Here is a 17127-nt window from a genome sequence, read left to right on the forward strand (position 1 = left end):
TATTCTTGCCTGGCGAATCCCATGGAGAGAGGAGCCTGGAAGGCTACAGTCCTTAGGGTCGCAAAGAACTGGACACGACTGAATTGATTTAGCACACATGCACACAATCCATCTACAGACTTGAATTTTAAGTCCATTATTTAGCATGTTCTTACAAGCACATAGGCACATTCAAATCCCCATTGGCTGTCCCTCCATTGGCTGGGAGTGAGCTGACATCACTGCTGGTGAGGCTGAGCCATTTGGCTGTGAGGGTTCCAGGTGTCCCCTTTGGGTCTTACTGAGAGTTCCATCTTGGGCTGGATGCTGGGAAGATAAAGACTGAGGGAACCACACAACCCAGATGTGTCCTTATTCCCTGAGGGCCCTAGCCACTGACCTCCACTCTGTCACAGACTTACTTGGGTCCTCCAGGGTGAGATTTGGGGTTACCTGCCTCAGGTTCTTAGCTGGAGCCCCTTTGGGGAGCCCAGGAAATGTGGACAAGACGTATGTGTGGACATTCATCAACCATACTATGATTTAAAGCTATTCACTCCTCATAGAGTCCCTCCCAGGATCTACTAGCCCTGGAAAATCCTTTCCTACAGAACACCCCAGACAACTCATTCTGTCTTGGAAAACTCACCTCCTATAAAGAAGATGTGGTACATATATTCATTGGAATATTACTCAGCCATTAAAAGGAACAAATGTGACTCAGTGGTAGTGAAGTAGATGAACCTAGAGTCTGTGATACAGAGTGAAGTAAGTTAGAAAGAGAAAACAAATATTACATATTAAAAAGTATATATGGAATCTAGAAAAGTGGTTCTGACGAACCTATTTGCAGAGGAGAAAAGAAGACGCAGACATGGAGAATGGACTGTGGACACAGCAGGGGAAGGAGAGGATGGGATGAACCAAGGAAACAGCACTGACATATGTACACTGCCATGTGTAAATAAGCAGCAAGTGGGAAGCTGCCATATAACACAGAGAGCCCCTCCTGTGCTCCAGGATGACTCAGACGGATGGGATGGGGGAGGGAGGCTCAAGAGGGAAGGGATATATATATATATATATATATATAATTATAACTGATCCATGTAGCTGTACAGCAGAAACCAGCATAACATTGTAAAGCAATTTTCCTCCAATTAAAAAAAAATTTAAAAAAAAAAAAAAGAAAGAAATCCTGTATTTGCTCCTGCCACACAGAACAAGCAGAAATTTCCTAATATTCCACCTCCAGGCCTTTGCTCTGCTCTTTTCTCTGCCAGTATTGCTCTACTGGTAATTTATTAACATAGCAGTACTACCACAAACTTAGTGGCTTCACACATTTATTATCTCATCATTTCTGAGGTTCAGTGGGAGAAGGATCCACTTTCCAGCTTACTTAGATGGTTGTTGGTAGGACTCAGGTCCTTGTGGGTGGTTGGACCAAGAGCCTCAGTTTCTCATTGGCCAAAGGCTTTTCCTATTCCTAGCTGGTTGTTGGCCAGAACCTGCCCTCAGTTCCTTGCCACATAGGCTTCCCCTAAAGGACTGCTTGCTTCTCCCTAACCAGCAATCTTCTAGTAAGATGAGCAAGGTGGTCTTACAATCTTATCATCATGGAAATGACCTCTGTCACCTTGGCTTAGTGTGCTGGTGAGTAGCAAGTCCCAAGTCCCACCCACACTCATGGCAAGGTTGATTGCATGGGCATGAACATCATGGTGCCCTCAGGAGGAAGGCACCATGGGGCCACGTCAGCATCTGTCTGTCATACGTGCCCTTCTCCCAGACTCCCAGGCCACTCTATGGATCTGAGCCTAACGAGGATTTCATGAAACTCCATTTAGCCATCCCAACCAGAACTCTAACTTTTCTAAGCTCCAACCTGGCTTTGCTTAAATTGTTCTTTAGTATTTCATTCAGGCATTTAACAAATCCATTTGAGCATTGTTTACATGCCTGACCCTAGAGGTAGTTTGGTATAATGGTTAAGGCTGCAAGTTCTCGAATTAGAGACTCTTGGTCCAAAGTCTTCCCACTGGGCCTCAGTTTGCTCACTTGGAAATAATATTGTGTGTGTGTTTGTGTGTGTGTGTGTGCGCGTGCTCTCAGTAGTGTCTGATGCTTTGTGACCCCATAGATTGTAGCCTGCCAGGCTCCTCTGCCATGGAATTTCCTAGGCAAGAATACTGGAGTGGGTTGCCATTTCCTTCTCCAGGAGATCTTTCCAACCCAGGGATTGAACCTGAGTCTCTTTCATCTCCTGCATTGGCAGGTAGACTTTTTACACTGCACCACCTGGATTTTAGGCTGCAGTCCATGGGGTCGCTAAGAGTCAGGCACAACTGAGCAACTTCACTTTCACTTTTCACTTTCATGCGTTGGAGAAGGAAATGGCAACCCACTCCAGTATTCTTGCCTGGAGAATCCCAGGGACAGAGGAACCTAGTGGGCTGCCGTCTATGGGGTCGCACAGAGTCGGACACGACTGAAGCAACTTAGCAGCAGCAGCAGCAGCACCTGAATTTTACTTGTAAATAATATTGACTGATAAAGTTATGAGTAAAGTTTAAATGAAATCACCATGTGAGAAGTTTAATATTGGTCTGTGCTCATAGTAAGAAACGAGAAATGATTAAATCTGGTGCTTTAGTGATTCCACAGGATGCTGTCCTGCCTTACCAGAGCCCACGCAGCCTGACTTTGTCATGAGTGTTTCCGTGTTCGCCTTCCCTGAGGACAGATCCCAGCCTTAGTGCTCTCGGTCACCTCACCGGCACTTAGCACAGGGTCTGGAGTGTTCGAGGCTTCAGTCACTGGCTGTGGGTGTAGATGGTCCCTAACCGATGCCCATCGGCAGCATAGCATTGTCAACACAGCCAGTCTGAGCCAGTCCTCACTTCCCCACAGCGCACCTGCAACTCCATTCTGCCGTCTTCCCCTTTTGTCACGTGTGGTGGGTTCAGATGCAAAATCATGAAACTGATGAGAAATTACAGTAGTTGGAGTGTTCAGCCTCCCTCCTCCCCTGCCTGCTGTTTGGCAAATGCAGGTGGCTGGCGTGCCCCATAGATCAAGGTCTCAGCAGGAGAACAGGAAGCAGGGTCTGGGAGTGCGTGGGCTGAGGGCGAAGGGCTGTGGCCAGGAGGCTAGAAGAGCCAAGCCTCTGAAACCATGCGATGGACGTCAGTCTTTCATGTTTTGCTTGCCCAGAATCTAACCTCTCCTTTTCCGTTTTGGAAGCGTCCTCATTCAGGTCTCTGTCTCACACAGAGATGTCAAAGGCCTGAGCATGCCCTTTCCACAACCTGGCCTTCAGGGCTGGACACTACACAGACTTCAGCTTCTGGCTGCTGGTTTGGCTTTGTTGAGGATAACCCTGGTTATATCAGATTATCTCAGGAGTCCCACACAGATAACAGCAACCTGCCAAGCATATCTCTACCCCATTTCAGCCTCTGAAATGTCTGTCCCTCCTGGGGCTGTGAAGGACCTGGTTCAGAGGAGAACTGAAGAGGGTGTGTCCTCTGCAGCCCACATCTCCTCAGATCATACTTTGCTTCTCAGTCGCCTCTTATTTATATGTTTTTTTTTTTTTTTGCAGGGAAGTTGAGAGAGAGACTAGAACTGCAATTAGCTGCCTGCATTTACTGTCTGGGCCCACACCCAGCTCATCAGAACTGTGCTCACAGCATTCCCATGCCAAATGTGTCACCAGAGCCTAATTGTAGCCTCCGAGACAGAGAGTGGGAGAGGAAAACTGGGTCATAAGAAAGTCAGGGGAAAAAAGCAGTTTTTGAAAAAGAAGTGGCTACTTAAAAATTAGGATTCTCAAGCTGGAAAGAAGCCTGGAAATAGAATCAAAGAGTTGGCAGGCACCTCAGGAGTTGTCTGCTCAGGAATCCCTGCTACAGCAGCCTGTGGACTTCGCCCACCCTATGACTCCCCCTTCTTCCTGGCTGATAGCACCCCAATTTTGTCCAGATACTGAGTGCCCGTGTAGTTCATGGACACTCCCCAGGCACACTGATCAATTTAAGCTAATTAAGCTAATTCTTTTTGCCAAGGACTGGAGGAGGCACACGATGTGACCCCACCTCACCAATGAGGTATAAAGGTAAGCCTATGAGGGCTTCTGGGAATATTTTCTCCATTCCAAAAAGAAACTCAGTACTGACTCCTTCCTATATTTGGGTGTATTTGTATGAGAAAGTGTGACACCCAACTGTGCTGCCATCTTAGACCTTGAGGGGAAACCCAAGAGAAGCCCAGAGATGCTGCCCCAGATGCCTGACTCCCTTGATATGCTGTATCATCTACCCTATTATGTTAGATAACAGAACCTCTTACCAGGCTAGATAGCAAATTCTTTATTGTCCAAATGACCTTTAATCTGTGACTCTTTTAGTTGCAGGCTTAAGCCTCCTAACTGACAGGCTAGCCCACGCTCCCTTCACAGGCCTCTACTAGAACACCTCCAGGAACGGAGCCCTCACTACATTCCTACCTCAAGCAGAGACTATTATTAGAATGTCTTCTCTGATACCAAACTGAAATTGGATCCTGGCAACTAACCCCATGATGGAGACTGATTTCTGCCTTCTAGAATCAGAAGCAATAAGTCATCAGCCTCTTTCCTAAGACTTCTCTGTAGCCCTTAGAGGGCAGCTTCCATGTCTATCTGCATCTCGGTTTTTGCAGTCTTTTCAGGTCACCAAGAGCCTCTACATCCAAGGCTGGTTCAAACTACTAAGTCTATCATCCTATAGATGAAAAAACCAAGACTGAGAGAGGGGACAGGCCCTGCTCAAAGCCACCCAGCAATCCAGAGGCAGAGCCTCTTAATAATGGTAGGCAGATGATGATAATGCCATGGAAATAGTACAGGCAATGAATTATTGATCCTTTTTAACTAGGGAGAGATCAAGCAGCTTCATGAAGGGAGAGAACATTTGAGCCTGATTTTGAACTATAAGTAGTACTTTTTTAAAAAAAGAAAAGAGAGAGGAGAAGCCATAAGTAAATCTAAGAACGGCCTCTGCAGCAGTGTCAGCATTCCCTATCTGAGTGATCTTCTGGCCTAGAACTAGGCACCCTGTAAGATAGCACATCCCTCCTAATTCTTAGAAAGTTGTTTATTAAGCTGTACTGAGGCCTGCTTCTGTATATCTCATCCTTTTGTCCTAATTCTGCCTTCCAGGCCCCTAGAGAACAGGACAACTGCCTCATCCCCACGTTAAACCTTTGTTGTGGGGCAGGTCTTAAACTCCATTTCTCCAGGCTGAGTACCCCAGTTCTTCTGGTCATTTTCCAAAGGACATTGCTTCACTGTCCTGGTCATTGACTTTGGGACAGGCCCCAACTTGTTAATGTCCCTTCAGGTTGGTTGCCGAGAACTGAGCAAGACCAGGATGGTCTTCCTAGTGAGAATGGAAACCATTGATATCCATACAGATGATGGTCTGTGTTATTCACTCTGCTATCTTCATCGGCATAACTTTATGAGCCATTTTAGAAAACTCTCCATTAACTATTCTAGAAAACTCTTTCTCAGCAAGATAAAAGTTGCAAATAACTTTATTGTTCATTCCAAGAACTTCCTGAAAGACTTATCCACTCATTAATAGAAAGCATCAAATGATTGTTTACACCTTTTTGAACCACTTGCCTCAAAATCCTTGCTTTGCTGTGACCACCAGTCCTAAATTATTATGTCAGGAGCCTTACCCAATCCTAATTCAGCACTGCCTTGCACTCCCACCCCCACCCAGTTCAAAGAGTCGCTCAGCTTAAACCATATTTCAAAATCCCAGTATCTTGACCTTATCCAGCTTCCTCCTGGACCCTCCTGAGACTCTGTTGAAACAGAACTCTTCCCTACTGCAGTAAGAATAACCTATGTGTTTTCTTATTAGCACATTGCTTTTGGTGCTTCTACAGCAGCAAGCAATAGGAAAAGAAGGACCCTCGTCTTCCTGATGGACCGAGCATCATATGGGACCTCCTAGTTCATATGGGACCATCACCTTTCAGTCCTCTGACCTCCCAAGTACTCTCATCATGGACTGTGAGGAAGCTTCTCCCACGATTCCCAAAGGGCTTCTGGGGCCATCTCTCTCCAGGTTTTCCCATCTTCTTGCAACTCAGGTTTCCCCCTCTCCAACCCCGTGGAGCTTGAGAAAGGAGCCACTGAATTGCCCGACCTGCTCCACCATCACCCAAAACCCTGCCTCCCCAAGCTCTTTTCCCTCAGCTGGTTTCTCTCTCTCCTAATATACAGATAAAGGACTACAGAAACATCAGGAGACATGTAGATAGGAAAAGAGTGCTTTTCAGTCCCAGGGGCTTCTTTTACCATGTTCTCTTAGTATTTTTTCACTCAGTTCTGAGCTTTAACAAGCCCAACCCCCAGAATGGTCACATTAAGTATTTTAGCCTTTAACATTTAGCAAATGTTAATTTGCCTTTTACTTCTTGAAGAAATTTCAGGCCACACACTCTGCAGCAGTCCATTTTCCATTGGATTATCTGTGGAATAATTACTTTTTAAAATGACTGTGTGTGGGAAATGGATTCCAAAGACCCCTCCTGATGTATGACCTTGAGCTGGGTGGCCTTGGGCAACTGCCTCCCCTTTGTCAAACCTGTTGCCTCCTCTGTCAAGGAGGGGACTGGGCTAGATGATCTCCAAGGGCCCTAGAGCCCCTTGAAATCCTGCTGTTCTAATTCCATGCCTGAAGAGAAGGCATTTGGAGGAAAATATGTTTTCTGTTTTCAATTATAAAAACAAACATTCTTGTAAAACAAAGTGTGCAAAACCTAAACTGTCGGTGTTCCTTCTCCCATTAATCCCCCAAGAGAGTTTTTTGAGGACAGTATATGCCAAGGACACTTAATGCATGCTTTTTGATGAAGTTAACTCCAATAACTCCCAGTTTACCGGCATAACTAAGGACTGTTCTGAGAGGAATCTGTTCTTATAGTTTCTCTTTTTTCTGGAGGACAATTGCAGAATTTTTGTGTTGTTTAAGACACTTAGCAGCAGCAAGAGGCTTTGCTGCTAGGGACCTCACCTCTGTCTTTGTCAGAAAATAGAACAAGCCATTTGCCGCATGGATGGACCTAGAGATTATTATATTAAGTGCAGTAAGTCAGACAAAGACAGACAAATACCATAAGATATCATCTATATGTGGAATCTAAAAAATCATATAAATGAATTTATTTACAAAACAGAAATAGACTCACAGACATAAAATACAAAAGTATGGTTACCAGAGGGGATAGTGGAGTAGTGGGGAGGGGAGGAGATAATAAAGAGTTTGAGATTAACATATACATGCTACTATATATAAAAGAGAGAAACAACAAGGATCTACTTATAGTACAGGGATCTATGTCTAATGCCTTGTAACAATCTATAATGGAACAGAATCTGAAAAAGATCCTTTATATCCGTGTGTGTGTGTGTGTAACTGAATCACTTTGCTGTACAACTGAAGCTAATACAACATTGTAAATTAACTATACTTCAATTTTTTAAATGGTTATTGGCTGGAGGAAGAAAACAGGACACAGAATCTTGGCCTTAATCCAAGACTTGGATTTGCAGGGACCAAGAATCCAGGAGATGGGACTTCCCTGGTGGTCCAATGACTGGGGCTCCAAGCTCCCAACGCAGGGGGCCTGGGCTCCATTCATGATCAGTGAACTGGATCCCACATGCCACAGCTAAGACCAAAGATCTCTCATGCCACAATTAAGACCTGAAACAGCCAAATATAGTAAGAATAAATATTTTCTAAAAAGACTCCAGGAGAGTCAGTGATCAGAGTGCTGATTATCCCTCAGTAACCATGGCTGGAGAGCCAAACCCAGAAACTAGGGCCTAGGATGGTCATATTGACCTCAGCCTTTTGCTCTTTCCCAAAAAACAGAAAAACATCCCTGACAGACTTTATTTTCTTGGGCTCCAAAATCACTGCACATGATGGCTGCAGCCATGAAATTAAAAGAAAAACTCCTTGGAAGAAAAGCTATGACCAACCTAGACAGTATATTAAAAAGCAGAGACATTACTTTGCCATCAAAGGTCCATCTAGTCAAAGTTATGGTTTTTCCAGTAGTCATGTATGGACATGAGAGTTGGACTATAAAGAAAGCTAAGCACCAAAGAATTGATGCTTTTGAACTGTGGTGTTGGAGAAGACTCTTGAGAGTCCCTTGGACTGCAAGGAGATCCAACTAGTCCACCCTAAAGGAAATCAGTCCTGAATATTCATTGGAAGGACTGATGCTGAAGCTGGAATGCCAATACTTTGGCCACCTGATGTAAAGAACTGACTTATTGGAAAAGACCCTGATGCTGGAAAAGATTGAAGGCAGAAGGAGAAAGGGATGACAGAGGATAAGATGGTTGAATGGCATCACCGACTAAATGGACATGAGTTTGAGTAAACTGGGAGTTGGTGATGGACAGGGAAGCCTGGCGTGCTGCAGTCCATGGGGTCACAAAGAGTTGGACATGACTGAATGACTGAACTGAACTGATAAAACAGGAACATTACCTTCCTTGTGTGTTTCCAGATTTAAGCACTGGAGTTGGACTCCACAGCAGAGAACTGAGATGATACAAAACTGCTAGAGGCTAACATAGAGATGCATTTTTGTTTCCCTCCATCCATCCAGGAAGTAGCCCATCAGGGAAAGAAGGATTGGTGGCACTGCTGTTGGGAGCTCTCAGCCATGAGTTTATCTCCTTAGCTCATTCTGGTCTCAAAGAAGGTCAGATCTGAGAGAGAAGGAGTGATTAGAGCCTAGTGTGACCCCAGGAGGGGGATCTGGACAAGGCCATGCAGACATGGGTGTGAGGTGTGGCTCAGAGGTGAGAAAGGGCGGGTGCTGGGAGAGGTGTACAAGCAAGGGGGCAAACTGCACTCTTCACAAGGCAAAGGGGGTGGGGAGGAGGGCTAAGCCACAAGACACTGTGGGAGCTTGAGTAGTGAAACAGACTGAGAGTCAGTTGGCTGAACTTGGCCCATGACAGAGAGCAAGCCACACCACACACCAGTTCTGGACCTCACTCCCCTAGGGACCTGGGCAAGCTAGGGACATTGGCAAGCTCACTGGGAGTTTCAGAAGCAGAAGGCAAAAAAGCCCAGGACATTAAGATACTTGCCATAACACTGTTCACTCATTCAGACATCCATTCCCTGAACAAATGTGTACCGAGCCTTCTCTATGTACCAGGCACTGTGTAAGGAGACATCCTAGTAAATAAGAGAGATGTGGCTCCTGTTCTTACGAGGGCTTCAGTTTAATGAAGAAGGCAGATGCTGAATTAATTTTGAGGTGAATGGTCAGGCAGAAGGGTCAGAGTAGAGGGGGTGGAGTTTGGGTGTGGACAAGTTTAGAGAGTGACCAGCATTGCAAGCCAGAGGGCAGAGGGAGCAGGTGCTTGCAAAGAACAAGACTATGTGGAGTGGAGTTGAGTCAAGTTGTTGGCATGATCCTGGGGTGACATGATGGTCCCAGGTGGGGCTGTGGCTTCTAGGAGAGTCTTGCAGGTACACTTAGCCAGGTCCGTATTGGACTTGATGTGTGGGGAATGGATAAGGTGAGTCATGAATGACCCTGGGTTTATGGCATGGGGACTAAGCGAGGCTGGGGTAGGAGTGAGAAGCAGGGAGATAACCTCACACAGTCTCTTCATCTCCAGATCACACAGTCACGTGGCTTCTGATTCAGCAATGGAGATCCGAGGCTGTTTGGAATGAAAGTGGTTCTTCTCTACAGAGCTATAATACCAGGAAGAGGCTGGCAATCTCTTTGCTCTTCTTGAGTATCAATTCCTTCTCAATGTTTCCTTCTCAAAATGAGCTGAGATGACCCACGTTAGGAATTGGAATTTGGGAGGGGAGACTCAGGAGCACATTCTTAAAAAGAAGATGAATGAAGTCGATGGAAACTCAATGTCACCCTGGGAGTGACAGGGAGTGGGACAGTGCAAAGTATCTCCACACCCTGTGGACAAATCTCTTCCCTCTATGATCTCACCTGGCAGTAGATATTCCATGTGTTTAGCTTCCTAGTCTGTCAAACAGAGGCACATACCTCACAGGATTGCGGAGAGAAATAAATTAGGCAAAGCATGTTAGAGCCCCACACGCTGCCCTGAAGTGCAGCATGTTCTTGGTAAATGTCAGCTTCTGTCCTACCCCCTTGGCCTGAACCAGCCCCTGTGGACTGGAGGATAGATATTATGTACCGCCCTGGCTTACGATGCACAGTGAGGTAAGTATGTTGAAGTCCTGGACGACCTGCACAGTGTTATAAAAACAGAGGTGTAATTACCATCGAGATCATGGTGACTCATGGTAATAATTATACTGAAATGTGACTGGAGGGTCAGTAGCCTTGTAAACAGCAGGGATAGCTGGAGTCCCTTTGTCAGAACTATGGGTAGGAACGGTATGGCTGGCTGGGAGAGCTGGGGACATGGTCAGAAGGGCTTGAGATTGAATCTTGACTCTGGTCATGATAAGGTCACACTTTTAGTTGTGTGACCTTATGAAAATGCTTGACCTGTCTGGGTCTTATGATATGGGTAATGCCATCCAGCTCATAGAGTTGGCCCCAGTTAGCAAGTTAACATGTAGAGCTTCCCAGTACCCACAAGGAAGAAGACAATGTCAAGGCCAGGTAAAGGAGTAATTTAACTTCATGCTGCTTTTGGTTTCTCTTCTGTGAAATATGGATATTAATAGTACCTGCTTCCTAGGGTTTGATGACTAAATCATATGATGTGAGGAAAATACATACAACGCCTGATCTAGTCAATTATTACCAAATTAAGTGTTCTGGACAGATGTCTCTGCCCCCACTCCAGGCATTCTGGGACTTTGCCTATGGTTCTTAGCTCTGGGCAGAAGGCCTCTGTAGAGCAGGAGGGTCCTGGATTCCACAGAGAGCTTTGTACCCTCTCATAGTCCCTGTAGGGAGCAGCCTAGAAGTCATTTGGGAAGGATGGTGGATTCAGAATCTTTTGATAACCTTAGCAGAATCTGTGATGCTTTTACAATTTTAAGACCTACCCTTCTCCTCTATGGAATAGAGATAGCTCCTGTCTTAGTCAGGGTTTTCCAGAGAATCAGAATTAATGGGATATATATACTTATTTGGACTTTCCCAGTGGCTCAGTGGTAAAGAATCCGCCTGCCAAGCAGGAGACCCAGATTCGATCCCTGGGTCAGGAATATCCCCTGGAGAATGAAATGGCAACCCATTCCAGTATTCTTGCCTGGGAAATCCGATGGACCAGTGAGCCTAGTGGGCTATAGTCCATAGGATCGCAAAGGGTCAGACACAATTTAGTGATTAAACCACCACCACCATATACATATTCATTTATTTATTTACTGTAAGGAATCCCCCCTCCTGATTTTAGAGGCTTAGTAAATCTGCAGGTAGCTGCAGTTTGAGTCCAAAGGCATTCCACTGGTATAATTCCTTTTGCTCAGAGGAGGTCAGTCTTTGTTTTACTCAGGCCTTCAACTGATTGGATGAGGCCCACCCACATTATAGAGGGCCATGTGCTTTACTCAAAGTCCACCAATTTAAATGTTCATCTCATCCAAAAACACCTTCACAGGAAACATCCAGAATACTGTCTGACTGAAGATCTGGGCACCATGGCCCAGCCAAGCTGACAGACACATAAAATTAACCACTGCAGCTCTTTTCTTCCACATTTTTTCTTTTGTAAATTTTCTGGGTTCAAACGAAGGCTTTAGAAGAAATAGGAATGTCAACAGACCCTAGGACCCTGTAAGGTTCACCCACTTCCCTTGAGATGACTTAGTATCAGCCTAGAGATCAGCATAAGTATCTGGCCATGGAGAAGAAGAGCAGAGACAGGGAGTAACGGACTCCAGGTCACAGCAGAGCCTGCCCTCTACGCTATGAATCCCTACCAGCTCCATGTTCTCAGAGTGGGTGTTAACTCCACTCTCCTAACACCCAAATGCCAAGAAGTGCAGCTCTTTTTTGTCTACAGAGGCCTCTGACTGCTCCCTGCCCTGTCTGAAAGATCAGCTGTTTCTATAGGATATCTTCCAGTCTTTTCTTTCCAAAACACTCTTTCCTGCCCCTCCCCCCCACCAAATGTATTGCCTTCTGCCGAGCTGGACTGGATTGAGATCAATGACATTAATTTGCACTTAGGAGGAGTTAGTGATTTTCCCTCTTTAGATATCAGGAGGCTTCCTGAAGCTTGTGGTCAGATAAGCTATTTTAAATCCTCTACAGAAAGTTCCTCAGGCAAATCACAGGATCTTGGAGTAGGAAGGAGTTTCTGGAAAAGTTAAATTTATCCAATTCCTTTATTTGCAGATGAAAGCACAAAAGACCCAGGGTAGGGAAGTAATATGCTATGGATATCAGGATGCACAGCTAAACAGAGGTCTTGTAGTATTCTATTCCTATATCAGGATTTCGTCCCAGGAAGAAGGAGCCTGGTGCTGGCTAGGGCAGAGATGTGGAGAGGAAGGGTCCAGTAGGAAGCTCTCCTATAGTCCAGGTGATAGCCCTGATAGGGGCTGGGCTCTGCAGTTGCAGGGTAGTGGAGAGGATGAAGGCTAAACATTCCATCCAAAGAGAGCTCTGAAAGAGAACTGATGGGTATAGTGACTGGTTGAATATGAACTGGGAGAAAGATGGGGTTCACGGTTCCTGTCTTGGTTGTTGAATAGAGGCTACCACCCAGGTCTGTGGAGCATTTTAGAGGATGGGCCATGAGCTTTGGACAGGTTAGGGGAGGTATGTCCAGAGGAGACTGTTTTTAGGTAGTGGAACATATGGGGCTGAAACTCAAAACATGGGATTGAGCATGAGATATAGGATCCACCAGCATGTTCTGGAAACTGAACCCATGAGAGGGAGGATCTGACAAGAGAGGTCATGGCCAAGCAAAAGTAGAACCAAAGCAACTTCTGGGTCAGAGCTTGTTCCACAAAGCCATCCCAAAGGAGGATGACCAATGCTCACTGACTCCTCCTTAAAGAGGGCCTCTGTTCCGTGTTCTCAGTGCTCTCTTCCTTTGACAAACACCCCACAGGTCTGTAGATAGAACACCACTCCTCCTTGCCCAAGAAGTAAATGCCCCCCATGTTCTCAGGGACAGCAAGTCTTGGTAAAGAAGAGTTTCTTTGGAATGGGGAGAGCTTGGACGGGGAGGGTATGGGTGCAACTAACTTCTCAGTTTCCCCACCACCCAAGGTGCCTGAGGTCAAGAAAAGCATCTGAGTTATCTGACATCCCGGGCTACCAGGCTGGCCCAGAGCCTCACAGAAGGGATGGAACAGCCCCTGAGAGGTTAAGTGGCTTTCTCAGAGGCCACCCTGAGTGCAGCATTAAGAACCACTGTCAGTCATTTGTCACCTTGAGCTCCTTCCAGCTGCTTGGTAATTCATGGTAAATCCCCAACGAGTATGTGTGCTGCTTCCTGGCAGCTTTCAAAAAATAGAAGTCAAGAGAAAATGAAAGCATTTCTGAGATCTCTTAGATCAGGTGGCTTAAACACTTTTTTTCTTAAATTTAAAAATAACTCACTCTAGACTTAGCAGAAAATTCATTCAGAAGGACTTTGGCATAGCAGCATGAGTTGACAACTCTTTTTCTGAATTATGCATTATTTATTCAGTGTCAACTATGAACCTGGCAGGTAATGAGCTAAACTAAACTTCCTGGTGTGTATGTGCATGCACATACACACACACACACACACACACACACACACACACACACACACAGAGCTAGAAATAAGGGGGTGATTGTATTCTCACTGTGGGATGGCCCCTACAAAGAGGAGCACTAACAATGTTGGTGGTGAGGATCTCTTCCTGCTCTAAATGGGGAAGGAAACTTGGTTGCATCTCTGTGCGTGAAGCACAGCACTGGGAGCTGACCATGTGTAATGACATTTGTTCTCCATTACAAGCCAGGAGGTGTATATCATTACTTCCCTTTTACAGATAAGCGAATGGGGACTTTGAAGGTAGTAATAACATACCTGAAGCCTTGAACTCAAGTCTCCAATTCAAAAATCCAGAGCTCTAGAGAGTAGCATGGAAACATAAATAATACCATATGTAAAATAGATAGCCAATGGGAATTCGCTCTATGACTTAGGGAACTCACACTGGGGCTCTGTAACAACCTGGAGGGGTGGGAAACAGAGGGGGTGGTCAAGAAGAGGGGACATATATACACCTGTGGCTAATTCATGTTGATGTGTGGCAGAAATGAAACCAATATTGTAAAGCAATTATTCTTCAATTAAAAATAAATAAATTAAAAAACAAAACCCAGAGCTCTCTTCAATACTGCATTAGAAGAAACTGATGGTTTCTTGGTAGTTAGTCTCCAAAATGGCCCCAGTGAACTACTCTTAGTGGTTGCTGCTGCTGCTGCTGCTGCTAAGTCGATTCAGTCGTGTCCGACTCTGTGCGACCCCATAGACGGCAGCCCACCAGGCTCCCCCGTCCCTGGGATTCTCCAGGCAAGAACACTGGAGTGGGTTGCCATTTCCTTCTCCAATGCATGAAAGTGAAAAGTGAAAAGTGTAAGTGAAGTCGCTCAGTCGTGTCCGACTCTAAGTGGTTGGCCCACGCTGAATCCAGGCTGGCCCATGTAACCAAACGAATGTGGCAGAAATGATGCTGCGTGACTTCTGAAGTGAGGTCATAAGAAGTCTTCCAGCTTCTTGATCTCTTAGAATGTTTGTTCTGAAAGAAGTCAGCTGCCATGTAAGAAGTCCGACTTCTCTGAGATTTCCACGCTGTGAGGAAGCCCAACCTGAAAACATAAAGAGGCTACATGAGGAGAGAGAGATGCCCAGCTAACTCCCAGCTGTTCAAGCCATCTCAGCAGAGGAAAAAGCATGCAAGCAAAGAACCTATTTTGAATGTTCTTAGTCAAGTCTTCAGAGGACTTTAGTCCCTCAGCTGCCACCTGACTGCAACTGCCTGAAGAATCTCAGATAAGATCAAACAGGTGAGACCAAGCAACCTTTAGAATCATGAGAAATAATTATTTTTGCTTTAAATGATTGTTTTTGAGTTTCACATTGATAACTGAAACAATTGGGCTTCAGGACTATTTCATCTATTATGGTCATTGTGACCAATTTTTATTAACCACTTACTATATGTCAGGCACTGCACTAAGCATTCTACATTTATTATTCCAACTGGTTTTCATAAGAACTCTATGAGACAGTGCTTATTATTATTCACTTGACCAGATTTACATATAAGAAAGGTTCAGAGATGTTAAGTAATTAAACCCAAGGTCACACAGCTGGTGGGTAAAAAGGCCGAGATGCAAACTCCAACAATCCACCTGTCGATGTCATGCTGTCACATACTGTGCCTCTCTGTGACGAGATGCAGGTAACTCCAGGGTCTGACCCCTAACCAATGGGCTCAGATCTGGGGAGTTTGCCTTGGAAAGTATCCCTGTGCCTAGGAAGCTTGTTCTGGAAAGTTTGGAGCATCTGGGTTCATGCTGAGTCTTCCAGGGACAATCATCCAGGGCTTTCTGAATTCATTCACACAGAGAAACAAATGGTTCTGACCTTTTCTTTTTAAAATGTTTTTCAAGGGAAGTCGGTGCTGCCAGCAGGGTCTAGATTGATGGCTTTGGATGCTGAGAAGGAGAGCCTACACCCTGAGTTGCTTCACTTGGTACCATGGGTCAGAGCAGCCAGAGACACAGCAGGGCTCGGAAATGTCATGTCGATTACCTATTCAGAACAGTCTCCTTCCCTTTTCTCCCCAGCTTTATCACTTTTCTCATCTGTGGGACGTTGAGGGCTGCCCTAGATTTCCTGTCCTCAGAGCAAAAGAGATGGGAAGAGCAGTACTCCAGCCACATGCAAAGAGAGGGCAGAGATGAAGACAGGAAGTAGAGTAGGGGCGGAGGACCACAGCTCTGAGCGAAGGCGTGTGCATCAACACCACTGGTTCCCCTAGGCTGGGCCCCAGGAAGGCACCAGACCAGAGCCACACAGGCCATGCTCCCCAAAGACACGGCCCTCCGTGGGTAGTTGGGAGACAGAACACTGGGCCCCAGAGACTGTGGCCCTCATGCGCAGTGGCAGCTCTTATTCCAGGCTGAAGTATTGAAAAGTGCTGATCTTCTGGGTGTGCCAATTGTTCTCTCTTTTTCCCCTAGCCAGGCTTCTCCGTGGTCCATGTCCCCATACCCTTCTCCAACCCCTCGCTAATGCTGTCCTCAGAGTGCATCCTGATGCAGGCAGAGGGGTGAGGGGTGTGAGTCCAGAATGGCACTGGGGCGTGATGAGAGGCACATGATCTCCTCTACACTTGGTAAGACGTGTTAGCTTGGTGGGGAAGTCCTCCACATTCCAGCCTCCTGAGAGCAAAGCATCCAACCTGCCCTGTTGCCCCTCCATCCCCATCCAGGCTCTGCCCTGCTCGCCCAGAGCCCTCTGCTTGAGCAGCTTTCATCATGGTGGGGAAGTCTCTTCTCTCCACTCCCACTGTCATCACATTTCCCAAACATCAGTCCTTTAAGTACATTTTTACCATTTTTTTTCCATAGCCATATACCGCTTGTACTTTTATTTACTTACTAGTTCTTAAATTGGCTTTCCTTTATATTTAAATTAGTTGATTTTAAAAGTAAAAATATATGATGAAAAACCATTATCACTTACTGTAAATGGAAGATGCCTATACAAATGAATACAGAAAACCTCAAAAGAATGTCATTAAATTTGAGCTAAATATTGTTGTCTGCCAAGATCTAGGCTTGAGACTTGGCCTGTGTTTGTTCAAAGGAATGTTACTATCTGTGAAAAATGCATCAACGGAAACGTTCCTTAATGTAAATTTAAAAAATCAAAGAGAATGAAAAAGGGCAAAATCTTTTTGTTCTGCAATTTAGTGCTATTCAGTGTGGTGCATGGATCTCCCTAAAATCATTTCTCCTCCCACCCATAGCCTGTACTTTATGCTCTGATAGTTATTGTCCTGCTTAATCCTGCTGTGCCTTTAAAGACCAGCTCAAAGGCCTTTCTTATCACTCTTGCATATACCTTTCTCTTCTTTTTCCAAATATTTA

This window comes from Bos javanicus, chromosome 1, assembly GCF_032452875.1.
Source record: "Bos javanicus breed banteng chromosome 1, ARS-OSU_banteng_1.0, whole genome shotgun sequence".
Lineage (NCBI taxonomy): Eukaryota > Metazoa > Chordata > Mammalia > Artiodactyla > Bovidae > Bos > Bos javanicus.